This window comes from Heterodontus francisci, chromosome 27 (assembly GCF_036365525.1).
Source record: "Heterodontus francisci isolate sHetFra1 chromosome 27, sHetFra1.hap1, whole genome shotgun sequence".
Classification (NCBI taxonomy): domain Eukaryota; kingdom Metazoa; phylum Chordata; class Chondrichthyes; order Heterodontiformes; family Heterodontidae; genus Heterodontus; species Heterodontus francisci.
In genome coordinates this window covers 68,151,503-68,164,465 of record NC_090397.1, presented here as the reverse complement: position 1 = coordinate 68,164,465, position 12,963 = coordinate 68,151,503, and the positions used below count along the sequence as shown (strand labels likewise).

The following is a 12,963-nucleotide window of genomic DNA, read 5'->3' as shown; positions in this document are numbered from 1 at the left end:
CCTAACAACAGCCCAGCGGAAAGGAGGGCGGAGCCTGGGGGCCTCCCCGATGCTTCGACCTGTCGAGTGCCTGTCACTCACAGGGAGAAAAACAACCCCGCCAGAACAATGCATATTAAAAATGTTAAAAATCAAATTCCAGCCAGTTGATGTTTCCCCAATCGTGTAATAGTGTTTGATGGGGGTGGGTGAGCTGTGATGGTTGTTCGGGCGTGTTGCGGGCAGTCAGGGCGGCGGGGTCCTGGCGGGCAGTCAGGGCCGGTGCTGTCGTTCCCTCTCTCTTGGAGAGTCGATCCGTGTCTTCAGCTCTCGTCGTTACATCACAGTCCGCCCGCCTCTACCTCGCTCAGGATACATCCAGGAGCCGGTAACTCTACCTTCTGGGGGATGTCAGGGTGTTTTTATTTCCCTTGTTTGGCCGCCGTTCTGCCCTCCTCTGTCTCGGTGCCTGTGACTCTGGGGCCTGTGCCCTCACCCTGGACCCTGCCATTGGGATTCGATAGATTTCCTTCCCCAAAGCCTAAAGGAACTGGGACTGCCTCTGTCAACATTCACCTTCATAATCAACTCTGAAAGATCTCATTTCAATATTACTTTTAATTCCTTCCTCCCCCACTCCACATTGTGTTTATCAATTTCAGCTTGTTCAGTTATTTATTGTTGCTGCTTTCCCTAAAATATTGACTCATTGCACTTCTTTTGGTTTTCTCAGGGGAATACCACCACCGTTTGCTAATCAGCAGGACCTTTGGCCAATACTGTGCTTTATATACTTTAAAAAAATATTCGGCGGAACAGTGTAATGTTTTATGATCACTAATCCCGCCCCCCCTTAGTCTCAAAACAGAAACTTGTCTTTTCTTAATCCATTAAATATTGCTTCTTAGCTGAGTATAGATTGTTGCCAGTATAACCTGTTCATGTTGTGTATTACAGTAAATATTTATGTAATAAACTAATCCTTTGTTTCTAATGACAATGTTAAAGTGGCGTGAAATGCAAAGAACTATAAATATTGTTTGGTGTCTTGTAGTTTTCATGTAGTGTTAGGACTGATTTGGGATTTTAAAGTAAAACACTTAATAGTTTGCAACAATAAAATTGAAATGAATTAGCTTTAAGTTTGAAATGAATAGCATAACAGAAAATTTGGTTGAAGAAGCAATAGATACAGCTTGACAGATATATATGACAAACTATATATATATAAATACTGTTTCTTCAATCAAATTTTTTGTTTTGTGTTTGTACATAGAATTTTAAAATTAATTGTATTTGTACAAAGGATAGTTGTACGAAGGGGAAAAAACATCCATGGCTAAGCAAGGAAGTTAAGGATAACATAAGACAAAAACTAAGGCATACCATATTGTAAAGGCCAGTGGCAGGCTGGAAGATTGGGAAACTTAAACATCAACAAAGGGTTACTAAAAAAGTAATAAAAAGAGCAAAAGTAAATTATGAAAGAAAATAGCGCAAAATATAAAAACTAATAGCAAAAGCTTCTATAAGTATATAAAAGGGAAGAGAGTAGCTAAAGTGAAGTTTGGTCCCTTGGAGGATGAGACTGGGGAGTTAATAATGGGGAAGACAGAAATGGCGGAGACACTAAATCAGTATTTTGCCACAGTTTTCACGGTGGAGGACACTAGTACCATCCCAACAGTAACAGGTAATGCAGAGGTTATAGAAAGGGAGGAACTTGGAACAATCACCAGGGAAAAAGTACTGAGCAAACTGTTGAGATTGAAGGTAGACAAGACCCCAGGGCCTGATGGCCTACATCCTAGGGTCTTAAAGGAAGTGGCAGCGGAGATAGTGGATCCATTGGTTATAATATTCCAAAATTCCCTGGATGTGGGGAAGGTTCCAGTGGATTGGAAAAATGCTAATTTTTTAGCATTAATTTATTCAAAAAGGGAGGGAGGCAGAAAGTAGGAAACTATAGACCAGTTAGTTTAACATCTGTCAGTGGGAAATTGTTAGAATCCATTATTAAGAAAGTAATAACAGGACATTTAAAAAGTCAAAACTCAATCCATCAGTGTCAGCATCGTTTTATGAAGGGTAAATCGTGTTTGACTAATTTGCTAGAGTTCTTAGAAGATGTAACAAGTTAAGTGGGGATCCTGTAGATGTAGTATATCTGGACTTCCAGAAGGCATTTGGCAAGTTGCCGCACAAAAGGTTAATACACAAGGTAAGATCGCATCGGGTTAGGGGCAATTTATTAGCTTGGATAGAAGATTGGCTAACCAACAGAAAATAGAGAGTTGGGATAAATGGGTCCTTTTCTGGTTGGCAAGATGTAACTAGTGGGGTGCAACAGAGTTCAATCCTCGGGGCCCCAACTATTTTCAATCCATATTAAATAAAAACAAGAAATGCTGGAAATACTCAGCAGGTCTGGCAGCATCTGTGGAGAGAGAAGCAGAGTTAGCGTTTCAGGTCTGAAACGTTAACTCTGCTTCTCAGCCCACAGATGCTGCCAGACCTGCTGAGTATTTCCAGTGTTCCTTGTTTTTATTTCAGATTTCCAGCATCTGCAGTATTTTGCTTTTACAATCTATATTAATGACTTAGATGCAGGGATAGAAGGTACTATAGCTAAATTTGCAGATGACACAAAAATAGGTGGGATAGTAAGTTGCAATAAAGAAATAAGAAATTTACAAATGGATATGGATAGGTTAGGTGAATGAGCCAAAATTTGGCAGATGGAGTTTAACGTGGATAAGTGTGAGGTTATCCATTTTGGTTGGAAGAATAGAAAGGCAATTTATTATCTAAATGGAGAGAAACTTCAGAGTGCTTCGGTGCAGAGGGATCTGGGTGTCCTTGTGCATGAATCACAGAAAAATAGCGTGCAGGTGCAGCAGGTAATAAGGAAGGCAAATGGAATTTTGGCATTTATTGCTAAAGGAATAGAGTATAAAAGTAGTGAAGTGTTGCTGCAGCTGTACAAGGCATTGGCGAGACTGCACTTGGCGTATTGCGTACAGTTTTGGTCCCCTTACTTGAGGGATGTAGTTGCATTGGAGGCAGTTCAGAGGAGGTTCACTAGATTGATTCCAGAGATGGAGGGTTTGTCTTATGAAGAGAGATTGAGCAGTTTAGGCCTTTTCTCTCTAGAGTTTAGAAGAATAAGAGGAGATCTAATTGAGGTATATAAGATGATTAAGGTGATTGACAAAGTTGACGTAGAGAGGATGTTTTCTCTGGTGGGCAATCTAGAATGAGAGGTCATAGCTTTAGGATAAGGGGTAGCAGATTTAAAACAGAGATGAGGAGAAATTACTTCTCTCAAAGGGTCGTGAGTCTGTGGAATTCACTACCCCAGAATGCGGTGGAACCGGGACATTGAGTAAATTTAAGGAGGAGATGGACATTTTTAATTAGTAATGGTTGAAGGGTTATGGAGAACGGGCAGGAAAGTGGAGTTGAGGCTGAGATGAGATCAGCCGTGATCGTATTGAATGGCGGAGCAGGCTTGATGGGCTGAATTGCCTACTCCTGCTCCTAGTTCTTATGTACATTAAATGTTTCTAACTTCACTGTTCAAATAAAGTAGAATAACATCTCAATTTCAGAACATGAATCTCTGTAGATTAAAAAATAAATAGTACCATAATTCCCTGTCTGTGCTGTTATACTGAGGCACGTAGATACTATAACAGATGGAGAGAGGAAACAAATGGCCATCAACTGAATTTGTCTCTGTATTCATGCTGCTTGTGTTTTTCCACATTGAATGTCATTTGCCTGTTGGATGGCAAAATTTGAATTGCCCTATTTAATTTTAGAATCGTAGAATTTTACATCACAGAAGGAGGCTTTTCAGCCCATTGTGCCTGTTCTGGCTCTCTAAGAGCTCTCCACCTAGTTCCATTTCTCTGCTCTCTGCTAAAATGTTTCTTTCACCCACGTTTGTCCCCTTTTCTTTTAAAAGCTATTATGGATTTGGATTCCTGCACTATTTCTGGTCAGTTTTTAATTTCCTAACAACCCTCTGCCTAAAACATTTCTCCCTACCTCTTCCTTCATTTCTTGTGATGGAACAGAGAAGGTTCAGAAATGACCAAATAGAGGTTTTCAACTTGATGGGATGTTTTGATTGGGTAAATAGAGCAAAACTATTCCCTCTGTTGAGTGGGTCAATAATCAGAGGTCATAGATTCAAAACTATTGAGATCTAGAGGGGAGATGAGAATTTTTCTCTCTGTGAGTTGTCAGGATCTGAAACGCTCCAAGTGGAAAGAGGGTGGAAGCTGATTCCACAATTAATTTTAAAAGGGAGTTGGACAGATATTTGAGGATGAGGAACTTACAGGGTTACAGAGAAAAAGCAGGGATTTGTGACTAAGTATGACCGCTCTTTCAAAGAGCCAGCACTGGCATGATGGGCTGAATGGCTGCCTTCTGTGCTGTATATTTCTATGATGATCTTGAATTGATGCCCTCTTCTTAGCAACTCATCAACCAGTGGCAATAGTTTTTCTCCCATTTACCTTAAGACCCCTCATTTTTGAATTCCTAACCATTTCTTTTTACTCTGGGTTAATATTCTGTGGTTGAAGCTGTCCCTGATTTTTAGAAACTTTTTATCTGCTGTATCATTAGGGTTTGTTTTATCGCTGAAAAAAATCATTTAAACTGCATGGCAAGAACTGGAATGGTTTCAAAGACTGGTTCTTTATCCACTATCACAACTTTGAACAATTTCTTGATGGTTTTGATTGCTTTGTTGTGAAACCAGTTGCAATGTAGCTGGAAATGATTTCTGTTAAAGTTTGTGCTCAAAAGCTTTTTAGTGATTTCATAATGTGCATCAATGTGATATTGCTCATCGCCGTATATGGTAACAATGAGTTGAAGTGCATTTTGAAATTATAACTGGTCAGAGCTGCTAAACCGTGTTTTGTGGGGTTTTTTTTTAAGAGTGAAACTGGACTCCCTTGGATTTTGCTGCAGGCAGTAGTGTACCTGATGATGTGCACCTAGTTTACTGGGATGTGGCATTGAACATTTGAAGCTTTCTGCCTTTCCCTGGTAAGTTATCCTCCAGATTTAAACCATAGGATGACTTCACAAGTGAGTTTGAAAAATTGGTGGTAACAGTAGCAATATTTGATTTCCACGTGTCTGGCACAATTAAAGTGGTTTTTCATGGGCCAACTTGAAATCTGCATCCTTTTCCCATAATTGAGAATGCAGCTTAAAATAAATTATATTGGAAATAAATTGCTTAAATAGGGCTACATTACATCTGGAAGATATGTCACGTGAAAACAGTTTTGTTACATTTGCATCTGGAGCAGTCAGTTCGATGATCCAACATTGTAAAATTGAGAAGTAATGAAATTCACCAAGTCAGTCTTTGTTCCTTCCCTGTGCCTAAATTGACTATATTTCCAGTGACAAACTGAAGCCAATCTCCTCAACACCACCTTACAATTGATTTTTATCCTGTTTTCCATCATCAGCAACTATCTAGTGAGTAAAATTGATCCAACCCTATTGCTGTTGGCATCGAAAGATCACAGCTGCTGCACCCATCATCACACAACATTACTATTTCACATAGAATGCCGTCTGAGTTGCGAGTAATTTCCAAACAGTTATCAACATCTAGCTTGCATTGTCTACGTCAAAATGTTTTTCCTAATAGTTATTTAATGCACTTATTATTCAATGCTATTGCAGAAACAGTGATATACAGATGGAGTATGACAGCTTAGTAGTGAGGCCTCATTAAAAAAAAAAATGATTCAATGAAAACGTGAGAAACAGAACAGGATGAGTGAAAGGGAGAGGAAAGGCAAAAGGTAAGCAAGTGGTAGAAAATGACAGGAGGAACAAAACTAATCAAAAGACAGTACTTTAGTTGTATGACTAGGTCATTTGCGGTAGCATATGTTGAACCTTAATCCAAATTTACACTCATTTATATTAGCATGCTTTGTCTCATTTTCCTCACCATCCTCCATAGCTGGAATTGTAATAAATTGTTGCGACTACATAACAAGATATGGCTGGAGGAAATCTCTGGGTGTGGATTTTCCTTGAAAGTGCAGTTTATTCACATTCCCATTCCTTGTGAGAATTTAAGAAAAACTCACACAAACAAATGTTTTATGGTGGGATGTGGAAGACTCATAGGCTCCATCTGCTGCTGCTTCACTCCTAATCTGCCTTTAACCTTCCTTGTAAAGAAAACATACACAAACAAAAGACCATCTGGTCGATCATGCCCACCCCATACAAATGCAGCCTGCGTGCACGTTCATTCTCTCATTCTCTTCACTCCCCCCAAACCCTCCCTGCAAAATGCCGCTGCTGGGAAAGGCCAAAAAAGAAGGCTCATTTAGATAAAAAATCATAGAAAGTTTGCAGCACGGAAAGAGGCCAATTGGCTCATTGTGTCTGCGCTGGCCAAAAAAAAAAACGAGCCACCCAGCCTAACTCCAGTTTCCAGCATTTGGTCTGCAGCCCTGCTTCAGGTGCATATCTAGGCACCTTTTAAATGAGTTGAGGTTTTCTGCCTCAACCACCCTTTCAGGCAATGAGTTCCAGACCCTGATCACTCTCTGGGAGAACAAAATTTTCCTCATCTCCCCTCTAATCCTTCTACCAATCACTTTAAATCTATGTCCCCTAGTCACTGACCCTCTGCTAAGGTAAATAGGCCCTTTGCATCCACTCTATCCAGGTCCCTCACAATTTTGTACATCTCAATCAAATTTTCCCTCCGTCTCCTCTGTTTCAAGGAGAACAACCCCAGCTTATCCAATCTTTCCTCATAGCTGCAACTTTACAGTCCTGGCAACAGCCTCTTAAATCTCCTCTGTACCCTCTTTAGTGCAATTACATTCTTTCTGTAATGAGGGACCAGAACTGCGCACACTGTTCAATTTGTGGTTTTAACTAATGTTTTATATAGCTCCAGCATAACCTCCCTACTCTTATATTCTATACCCTGGCTAATAAAGGAAAGGATTCCATATGCCTCCTTAACCACCTTATTGACCTGTCCTGCTGCCCAGGTCCTTCACTTCCTCTGCATCTCTCAGTGTCCTCCCGTTTATTGTGTATTTCTTTGCCTCGTTTGCACCCCCCCCCCCCCCCAATCCCCCATATGCATCACCTCACACTTCTCTGGGTTAAATTCCATTTGCCACTTTTCTGCCCACCTGGCCAGTTCTGCAGTATATAGCTATCCTCCTTGCTATTAACCACATGGCCAATTTTTGTGTTGTCTGCAAACTTCTAGAACATTCCCCCTACATTTACATCCAAATCGTTACTATATACCACAAAAAGCAGGGGACCTAGTACTGAGTCCTGTGGAACCCCACTGGAAACAGTCTACCAGTTGCAAAAATACCCTTTGTTTCCTGCCACTGAGCCAATTTTGCATCCAGCTTGCTACGTATCCCTGGATCCCATGGGTTTTTTTCTAACAAGTCTGTCACGTGGGACCTTGTCAAAATCCTTGCGAAAATCCATGTAGACCACGTCAACTGCAGTACCCTCATCAATCCTCCTTGTAACTTCCTCAAATTAGTCAGACACAACCTTCCCTTAACAAATCCATGCTCACTATCCTTGATTAATCCATGCCCTTCTAAGTGACAATTTATCCTGTCTCTCAGAATTGAATCTAATAATTTGCCCACGACTGAGGTTAGACTGACTGGCCTGTAATTATTTGGTCTATCCTTCACTCCCTTTTTAAACAAAGGTACAACTTTAGCAGTCCTCCAATCCTCCAGCACCATATATGTATTCAGTGAGGATTGGAAAATGATCATCAGACCTTGCGCTATTTCCTCCCTGGCTTCTTTTAACAGCCAGGGGTACATTTCATCTGGCCCTGGTGGTTTATCCACTCTCAAGGATGCTAATCCTCTTAATGCTTTCTCTCTCCCTATGTTTATCACATTCAATACTCTTAATTAATTACAATGTCTGTATCATCCCCCTGTTTTGTAAAGACAGAAGCAAAGTATTCATTAAGAACCATACGACATCTTCCACCTCCACACATAGGTTACCTGTTTGGTTTTTTATCGGCCCTACTCTTTCCTTGGTTATTCTCTTAATCTTAATGTATTGATAAAACATCTTTGGGTTCTCCTTGATTTTTACTTGCTCTGGCTTCCTTTCTGAATTCCAAAGGCAATCAAGCAAGTTCCTGAAGACTGCACCTACTTTATACAACTACAGATGTTCTCCACTCCCAGGAACATGTTCTGCTCCCTTTTGAAGGTCTGCAGTGAAGCCACACTTATCGCCCATTTCTGTAATCCATTCCAGACTCTGAAAAGAAATACTTCCAGGATCTAACCTAACTCATTGCTTTCGTATTTTATACTTTAGCCCCCTCCTTCTCCTGTTCATATCTGTTTCGAATAACCAGTTTACCATGGTAGAGAGTGTTACCTTCATTTTAAAATCCTCAATCATAATCAAAGTTTCTTCAGTTAAAAAAGTTCTAATTTCTTGCTGAAAGTCCTGCAATTGGGTGTCATTTTGGAATCTTGCTATACCTAGTACCTGCATTGACTGAATGAGAGCTTAGATTAGTGCAGTGATAGGTACAGAACATCATCATTATGGCACTAAATCAACCCAGATACACTCCTGATTTGGTACTTTTGATGCTGCGGCTGGAACTCAATTTGTGCTCAGATGCAATATGGGAAGTTCATTGTTCGACCTACATCTTGAGTAGTAACTTGCTGCCCCGTTGGAGTGGAAATGACATCCAGTGATCCCGTTGCCACTTTAGAAAATGAGAATTTATTCAGTTGAATCCTTAGATATTGTGTTGTGTGCTTGCTGCTGAATCATGTTTCTTCCATCCCCTCCAGATTTTTTAGCTGTCTTGTAAAGCATATTCAATAAGAGAACTTTTTAATTGAGTGTGGTCTCAAAAAGAAATCATTAATATTAAAGAGCACATTCTACAAAATAAGAATAAAAACAAGAAATGCTGGAACCACTCAGGTCTGGCAGCATCTGTGGAAAGAGAAGCAGAGTTAACGTTTCGGGTCAGTGACCCTTCTTCGGAACTGACAAATATTAGAAATGTCACAGGTTATAAGCAAGTGAGGTGGGGGTGGGGCAAGAGATAACAAAGGAGAAGGTGTAGATTGGACAAGGCCACATAGCTGACCAACAGGTCATGGAGCAAAGGCAAACAATATGTTAATGGTGTGTTGAAAGACAAAGCATTAGTACAGATAGGGTGTTAACGGACTGAAGATTGAACAGCAGCAAGTACAAACATGAACAAAAACAGTGGTTAAGCAAACTGAACAAACTAAGATGAAATGAAATAAATGCAAAAAAAAAAAGAAAGATTGTAAAAAATGTAAAAATAAATAAATAAATAAATAAGTAAAAAATAACTAAAAATGAAAGTAAAATGGGGGGCTGTCATGCTCTGAAATTATTGAACTCAATGTTCAGTCCGGCAGGCTGTAGTGTGCCTAATCGGTAGATGAGATGCTGTTCCTCGAGCTTGCGTTGATGTTCACTGGAGCACTGCAGCAATCCCAGGACAGAGATGTGAGCATGAGAGCAGGGGGGAGTGTTGAAATGGCAAGCAACCGGAAGCTCAGCGTCCAGAGCAGAGGTGTTCCGCAAAGTGGTCACCCAGTCTGTGCTTGGTCTCCCCAATGTAGAGGAGACCACATTGTGAGCAGTGACCACATTGTGGTCTCCTCTACATTGGGGAGACTAAGCGCAGATTGGGTGACCGCTTTGCGGAACACCTCCGCTCAGTCCGCAAACAGGACCCTGAGTTTCCGGTTGCTTGCCATTTCAACACTCCCCCCTGCTCTCATGCTCACATCTCTGTCCTGGGATTGCTGCAGTGCTCCAGTGAACATCAACGCAAGCTCGAGGAACAGCATCTCATCTACCGATTAGGCACACTACAGCCTGCCGGACTGAACATTGAGTTCAATAATTTCAGAGCATGACAGCCCCCCATTTTACTTTCATTTTTAGTTACTTTTTATTTTTTTATTTTTTACAATCTTTTTGTTCCACTTATTTCATTTCATCTTAGTTTGTTCAGTTTGCTTAACCACTTTTTTTTCATGTTTGCACTTGCTGTTCAATCTTCAGTCCGTTAACACCTTATCTGCACTAATACTTTGTCTTTCAACACACCATTAACATATTGTTTGCCTTTGCTCCATGACCTTTTGGTCAGCTATGTGGCCTTGTCCAATCTACACCTTCTCCTTTGTTATCTCTTGCCCCACCCCCACCTCACTTGCTTATAACCTGAGACATTTCTAATATTTGTCAGTTCCGAAGAAGGGTCACTGACTCGAAACGTTAACTCTGCTTCTCTTTCCACAGATGCTGCCAGACCTGCTGAGTGGTTCCAGCATTTCTTGTTTTTATTTCAGATTTCCAGCATCCGCAGTATTTTGCTTTTATACTACAAAATAAGAATCTTGGCTCAAAATTGCTGTAATTATAAAGTTAAAATCGCAGGTATCTTCTTGTCCCAGAGATTCAAAGAGATTTACCTATGTAAATTCCCTGATGTGTGCTTTATTTCAAGTGTTTGAGGCTTTTTGTTATTGGTTAGTGAAAACCTGGGCAATTAAATGGTGTAGAAAATTTGAGTTGGAGAAATTAAGAGTTGAACTCAAGGGAAACAAAACTGGAGTAATGATATGATTAGATTAGATTAGAGATACAACACTGAAACAGGCCCTTTGGCCCACCGAGTCTGTGCCGACCATCAACCACCCATTTATACTAATCCTACACTAATCCCATATTCCTACCAAACATCCCCACCTGTCCCTATATTTCCCTACCACCTACCTATACTAGTGACAATTTATAATGGCCAATTTACCTACCAACCTGCAAGTCTTTGGCTTGTGGGAGGAAACTGGAGCACCCGGAGAAAACCCACGCAGACACAGGGAGAACTTGCAAACTCCACACAGGCAGTACCCAGAACCGAACCCGGGTCCCTGCAGCTGTGAGGCTGCAGTGCTAACCACTGCGCCACTGTGCCGCCCTTCGAGGAGAGAATTTGAGTTGTCAGAGAAAAGTGAACTGAAAGTTTTAGAACCCACTGAAATTAATGAAACCTCAAAGGTTATGTCAGATCCCAATCTAAGCCTGCTTCAGTTTATTTCTTGAATTTGACGTGGAACCGCAGTCAAGTCCATTTGCAGTGTTTCATTTGAAATTAGTGGGGCATGTTAATTAGGACAGTAAAAAGTTTTGATATTAAATATGTATAATTTAGTTTCAGTGCTGATATGATTTTTCTCAAAGCTAGAAAACTTCAATTCCTCTTCTACTGATCCTGATGATGATCCACAGGTTTTCAAATATTGGTCCCTGAACCATAGGGACTGTCAGATTTCTTATTTCCTTTCATTTGGTGATTTGCTAGCATGCTTTATCTGTTGTCGTATATGTCATTAAACATTTTCTGTGATTATAGCACAGTTTTATTTTAATTAATTTGTGTTGGACCTTTTAGGATCAAGGCAACTCCAAGATGACGCACCTGCATATACACAAGAACACACAAGAAATAGGAGCAGAAGTAGACCATATGGCTCATCGAGCCTGCTCTGCCATTCAGTACGATCATGGCTGATCTTGGCCTTCAATTCCACTTTCCTGCCCGCTCCCCATATCGCTTGATTCCCTGCGACACCAAATATCTATCCGAGCCTTGAATGTATTCAATGATGGAGCATCCACAACCCTCTGGGGTAGAGAATTCCAAAGATTACCCTTTGAGTATAGTAATTTCTCCTCCTCTCAGTCCTGAATGATTGGCTCCTTATCTTGAGACTGTGTCCCTGTGTTCTAGATTCCCTGACCAGTGGGAACAACCTCTCAGCTTCTACCCTATCAAGCCCTGATGGATGTTTGCAGGTCAGCAGTATTCCAGGATACTGTTGATTGACCGGATAGCCTGTCCAATTTAATTGCAGAGATGATAATCCTGCCAACATTTCATCCTGCCAATGCTCAATTTTAACTAGTTAGACTCCAGCAGTACCCCTAGACATACATGGGGTCCACTCAAGTGTTTTGATGAAAGTTCATCAATTTGAAACATGAACTCTGTTTTTCTGTCTCCACAGATGCTACCAGACCTGCTGAGTATTTCCAACATTTTGTGTTTTTATTTCAGATTTCCAGCATCTGCAGTTTTTTGCTTTTGTAATTGTAAATTCTATGTGTGTGTATATTACTCAGTACCTTAGTTTAGAGACTAAATATATTAGAGGGGATAGTATGAGTGCAGAAGCTTAAAGGGGGTAGAATTCTTCAAGTGCATTCAGGCGAGCTTTTTGAGCCAGCAAATAGAGAGTCCTACAAGAGGAGCAGCCGTACTGGACTTAATCATAGGGAATGAGGCCGGACAAGTGGTAGAAGTGGAAGTGGGGGAGCATTTCGGGGATAGTGACCAAAGCTCTGTGAGATTTAAGAGAAAAGGACAGAGAGGGAATGGAAATAAAAGTACTGAATTGGGGGAAGGCAGATTTTTCAATATGATAAAACAGGATCTGGACATGTTCCCGTAAAGATGAAGGGTAGGACCAACAAGTCAAGGGAACCCTGGATGTCAAGGGATATAGAGGATTAGATTAGGAAAAAAAAGGAGGTTTATGGCAGATTCATAGCGTTGAAAACAGCGAAGGCCCTCGAAGAGTATAGAAAGTGTAGGGGAGTACTTAAAAAAAAAAGTAATTAGAAGAGCGAAGTGGGGGCATGAAAAATCACTGGCAGACAAAATAAAGGAAAATCCCAAAGTGTTTTATAAGTATGTTAAGGGCAAGAGGATAACCAGGGGAAAAGTGAGGCCCATTAGGGATCAAAGAAGCAATGTGTGTGTGGAGCCGGAGGACATAGGTGAGGTTTTGAATGATTACTTTTCATCTGTGTTCACTATGGAGA

At 40.7% G+C, this 12,963-nt stretch overlaps 1 protein-coding gene across 3 annotated transcripts in view; it reads left to right on the top strand.

Annotated features, from left to right (window-relative positions):
* The first annotated feature begins 214 nt into the window (after positions 1-214).
* The window catches only part of upf2 (UPF2 regulator of nonsense mediated mRNA decay), a 143,987-nt gene continuing 131,238 nt past the window's right edge, over positions 215-12,963 (top strand). For 2 of the 3 annotated variants that reach the window (XM_068059537.1, XM_068059539.1), the window contains exon 1: positions 215-367. The gene's annotated coding sequence lies outside the window, so the exon portion shown is untranslated. Of the gene's footprint in view, positions 368-4,938; positions 5,050-12,963 lie in introns of all 3 variants that reach the window. The other variant, XM_068059538.1, reaches the window with a different exon arrangement.